The 5,672-nt window shown below is 40.7% G+C and overlaps 1 pseudogene; it reads right to left on the bottom strand.

The window, feature by feature from the left end:
• Positions 1-3,563: 3,563 nt before the first annotated feature.
• On the bottom strand, positions 3,564-5,448 carry LOC149188196 (villin-2 pseudogene; annotated as a pseudogene).
• Positions 5,449-5,672: the final 224 nt, after the last annotated feature.

Here is a 5,672-nt window from a genome sequence, read left to right as displayed (position 1 = left end):
TTCATCTGGATTATCATCTGGTATTTCTTATGTTGAAACTCAACAAATTGATCCAATGTGTCTTCAAAGGCCAATCTGCCCTTTAAGTACTGGATTGCCACCATATGGAGGACAGTATGCCTTTTCATTGTTCCCTCCCGGAGAACAACCATATGGGAGTTTACAACAAAGTTTAGGTCAAACTAGAATTACATCCAACGGTTGGGTACCAATACTGCCTCAGCAACCAAGGGTTGTATATTCAATGCAACCAGTCCACCCTGTGTCGAATATTCCCACTATACCCGCTATGGTTACTGCGTCGCAAGTACAAGCGCTCCCTGTTGTATGTCAACCCCAACAACCTCAGGTTGCAATACAACAGCCTCTTGTCTCAATGACTCAATCACAACCTCAGGTTAGTGCCTCCTTATCTGGAGCAGCTCAGAATCAAACAAGTACTGTGACTCCTCATCTTGGTCAATCATCCAGTATTGGTCAACAGCAAATGGTTCAACAACCAGAGCTGGTTCAAACTCAACAACCCCCATTCCAGCAATCATATCAAGGACCTAAGCAACAAGTCTTTGTAAGTAATGGGCAATTGCATTTCCAAAGCAGTAATCAACAACCATATTATAATGGTTATGCCCATCAACCTTGTCAAAGTTGCCAGCATCAAATACATTATGCTGGTATGCAAAGACCCACTGCTCAGGCGATTTCATCTTATCCTGGGTATGCTTCGCCTAACCTGAATCAACAGTTGCCCTTTGTAGCAACTCTAGAATTACCAGATCTAAACCGGCTGACGAATGATCCAATTGCTTATGCCCCTTGGTGGCTAGCAATTCCGCATAAACTTCCGTCAGATATTCCTAAATTTAATGGAAATCCAGGTGAAGATCCGTCGAATCATGTGATGACATTTCATCTGTGGTGTTCATCAAACACCCTAAACGATGATTCGATTAGGCTTCGCCTTTTTCAGAAGACGTTAACTGGTCTAGCGGAAAAATGGTATATTGAATTACCTAGAGCTTCGTTCAACAACTTTAGTACCTTAGCCATGACTTTCTTAACCCATTTTCAATTACTGATAAGGTATGAAACGGGAACGGAACTCCTAACCAACATCAAACAGACAACGGCCACTCACATATCTGATCATATACATGAGTGGCGACGTCGTCGTAGGATGGTAAAAACATACGTTCCCGATAAGCTATTAGCTGAATGGTTTATCAAATCCTTACTTCCTACAATCACGGAAGATGTGGCAAAGGGGGGAGTCGTAACGGAAGAGCAAGTCATCACTCGTGCGCAATATCTGGACTTGGTCTATACTCAGTCTGGCACGCTCTACGACAAAATACCTGACGCCCCTAGACCGTAATTCTCAATTCCTCCTCCTCCTAAATCAAACAATGACTCTCATGCCATCGATGGCGTGATTGGCACGACAGACACAAAATCGACAAAGGCTACATCTACAAGGGCCCGTAAGATTTCCAGTCAAAATGCAAATGAGGAACTTATTGCCTCGGAAGTAAATGCCGCATCGACTGACAAGGGCAAACAACTGAAGCAACCAGGGGGCAAGAAGAAAAAGAAAGGGAGAAAAAGGAAACCCCCTGCGGGGTGTCATATATGCGATGAGGATCATTGGACGAGAGATTGTCCACATATAGTTGAAGTTAAGAAACTCTTTAAGAGTTCAAAAACCTCAGCAGTATTGACTGATCCGTTTCCAAGCCCGGGTACCAAAATGGTTGCTAATCAAAATGCTTCCCGATCCCAAGTGCTTATGTTGTCTATCTCAAAGCAGCAAAATGATGCTTTGGCAAGGAATAAAGATTACGAGAATCCACAGGTGTCGAATAACAAGGCTAATGAACAACCTAGTAGTTCGACAACAACTTTGACCAAAGTTGTGCCACCCACCATTCCTGAACAAATGATAAAGTTGCCAAAGGGAGTAGTGTACAAGTCGACATTTAATCCTCGTGCAAAAATAGCACAGAATTATAATATAATAGAGGACCTGGCCCAATCGCCGTCTGCTATGTCGACGCTTGAGGTACCGCAAAATTTCCTCTCCCAAGAGCAAGCTTTATTATCAGCAATATGTGAAATTGACCCAATGGACTCCAATCTTGTGGCCTTTGATCATAAAGGATATAACCCTCAGTTACCAGCTCAACTAGCTTTCCTTATTCAAGTGAAAGCCCTCAACAAAACTGTTCATCGAACAATTATTGATGAGGGGGCATCTACGTGTATTATGTCGATGAGTTGCTGGAAGAATTTAGGCTCACCACCCTTGTCGAGATCGTCAACGATGTTAAAAGCATTTGATGGACGATCATACACTCCATACAGGATTTTAAGTAACTTGCAAGTTGAACTAGGCGGCAAAACAGTAGGAATTGATGTTGAAGTTGTTATCACAAAATTGTGTACTAAGGGCTGCTACTTAGCAAGATCTCATGTAACTGTTTCAGACTAGGCTTTAGACTAAGGTTTAGCCTCCTTAGTCAGAGAGGGCTCTCTCACAAACTTTTGATAAAAATCATTCACAACAACAGATGGCTAACTCTTCACACATTCATGAAAACAAAGCTGGTTGGACACATAACGAATTGGTCTTCATTGGGCTATGGAGTCTCACACATTTAGTAAACAAAATCACAGTCATTTCATGGAAGTCAAGGCTCTTTGCATCAGATGTTCAAACATATTTCACATAAACCACAGCTTGCCAAACATACAGGAAGTCAGAGCATTAAAAATGAATTCTGAGTGATTATGCTATAACAAGGCTGTAAAAGAACATTAAGAGAATAAACCACCATCATATTTGAACAATATAATCCATTGAGAATCTTGAGAAGAAACAACCACTGCTTTACTATTACTGTAATAAGTCTTTACATTGGCCCAAATAAACTCTGTTTTTGTATAAAATCTCCAACCCCTATTACATCAGAGTTTTCACTATATATAGGAAAACCAAAACTAAAACTATCTTGAGTCTCCTCAACAAGCATGAGGGGAGAGCTCGATGATCTACCATTAATTAACCTTATCTATTTCTAAACAAACTTATTAAATACACAAGGTATTGTGCTGTAAATACATAGAGTCCTAATTACATTGAAAATCCAACTCTATCTCCTCGTATGCATGATTCTTCTTGGATCCTTGACAGCTGTACAATTTCTGTTGTGGCTGACATATGTTGAGGAATATTCACTGAACAGGCTGGCCTCGGATGCTAGCTGTATAGATAGCTCATTAATTAGCAAAGATGAACACCCTATTTTCACGGTCCCTGTCTTCCATTCTCCGAAAATGTAGCAGGCATGTTCCCAAATCTTTAATAACTCAAAGTATGGAACACTGCTACCAAACACCATGTCTCCAGATGAGCTGTAGGCTGTATTGATGTACAAGTGTCTTTCTTCTAACATTCCCGGTCAAAATGTTTATTCTGTATTGAAAACATCACCTACAGCAGTTTCGTAGCGCGCTACGAAACTGCTGTGTGATTTAAAAAACATAACTTCAACCCAAAATCCTTATCAACTAAATGAGTTTCCCTGAATAGTAGCTTTGGCTGAATCCCATGCAAAAAACTTTGTAAAGAAAGAAGGCTCATTCCCCTCTGTAACTTTGTAAAGCGGTATATCTGACAATAAACCTTCTAACAGTGCTGCCTGTTCCATGTACTTCTGGTCAATCTCAAAAGCTTGCTACTTTTGTTTGATATCTACATGTTGGCCAACCCAAACAAAGACCTCAGAGTGTGTATCAAGTATCATGATATCCTCTGTTAGCAAGTCATCTTGACTGAAATTGAAGACTTCAATGACCTCCAATGTTCCTTTTTCATAAGTATAAGCATATAGATGAGGATCCCTGCTGGTTTCCTGGGCTTCTCTTTTGCTTGCTTTAAATTAACGCCAAGTCTCAGAAAGTCTGCATATCTGGTTGCTAGATGTTGTTGCTCCAATGAACTGGAGTTCCCGTGCCCGATGAAAAATAATGACCCAGATTGCAACAAGAAGCAATCAGCAGAATTTAGAGATGCTGGCACCGGGTCAACTTGTACTGCTTTACTAAAATGTGGCACTGAACCAGATACTCTAATTAGTGCTAAGCAATCACTGGTATATGTATAATCATTTAAACCCTTATCAGTAACGGACTTCTTATAGCCAGTACTCAATCCACCCTTCAAAATTGTCATGTTTGGGAAGAGACCAATAAATTCAGCAGGCTCTTTTCTTTGAACAATATGACCCTGTACAGGTTTTCCTTTTAAAGAGTTTGCCATCGTGTTCACTAACCGAGCAGCAGTCATTCAGTCATCCATTATGCTCTGCTGCCCTAGCCAGAAGCAGAGATAGTAATCTTCTTTTCGGTCCCCAGAATGATAAGTATACAAAATGACATAGCAATCTCCACCATAAAACTTACCAACCTTCTCTTTTGAAATGGGAGTGTTAATGTTATTATTGACCCTCCATATCTCTAGCTTTCCATTCTCTAAAACTGTAATCAAGTGATTTGCAGTCACATTTCTTTCAGAAGTAATAGGAGTAAAGACAGATCCCTAAGAACCGAACAAATGAACACAATTCTCCTACACGATTTTGAAGAGGAGTGCCACTGAGAGCCCACCAGGCTCCTTCTTAACTAGATGTTTTCCTTGAGAAGATGTAGACTGCTTTGCAGATATCCTTCTACTTCGAACTCTCCTATCCTTCAAAGCGCTGTCTCGTTCAGCAAAATTTTCATCTTCCACACAAAGCAAGTCCTCTAGCTCTGCCATGGTATAACGATACAGAAGACACTGCTGATCTGGATTGCATTCACAAAGCCATTCTGCATGTTATAGAAAGACAAAAGCACCTGGTCAACAGCTGCACACAACAGCAGAAAGATGTAGAAAATATCGACATATAATACATTCTGGATCCTCTTCAACTCATATACTTTCAACACTGGTATAACTCCCAAATGCGCATAACAGGTCCCAATTTACCTAGGCTCCCAAAAACAAAATGCGCTCAAGAATGACAAATGCGCAAAGAACAACAGAATACCAATGCTATTTTAATTAACCATGAGATGTGTGAGGTAGCATTTGTTCTGAGCGTGACAAATGCGCTCCCAAATGCAAAATGTAAATTGTAAGCAAGATCGCCAATCCATGACCACCTTCTTTGCGCTTTTCCTCATGGCTCGTTCAGAACCTGCAAGATCCACTAAGTGAAGCTTTGCATATAGAAAATCTTCACACCGATCTTCTGCAGTACCTGGATCACCACTTAATGCCGCATCCCATTTCCTCTTATTCACCATGTTGATTGTAAAGATAGCATGAGAACGACTGGATTGATTATTCATGTTAGTGCTTCCAGTAGCTCGACACAACGACCCTTGAGCTAAAACAGAAGCCATTTCTTCTTAAGCGGTGACATCTATCTCTGTTACACCTGTAAGATTTATTCCACCATTAGCTGTTTCCCGAATTTGTATGGGTGACTTTACATAGAGTGTTGGCTTTCCACTACCCGGACCATCCTTAGTATGTAGCTTCTTTTGGTCCAGAAAGTTTCTTGCGCACTAACCCAAAGATCATCTTCATAATGACGGCCATCCTCTAATGTTACCTTTAGATATTG

The sequence above is a fragment of the Pinus tabuliformis genome, chromosome 3_1 (assembly GCF_031772625.1).
Source record: "Pinus tabuliformis cultivar Carrire ecotype Pingquan chromosome 3_1, CPIR1, whole genome shotgun sequence".
Lineage (NCBI taxonomy): Eukaryota > Viridiplantae > Streptophyta > Pinopsida > Pinales > Pinaceae > Pinus > Pinus tabuliformis.
This window is presented reverse-complemented; position numbering and strand designations above follow the sequence as displayed.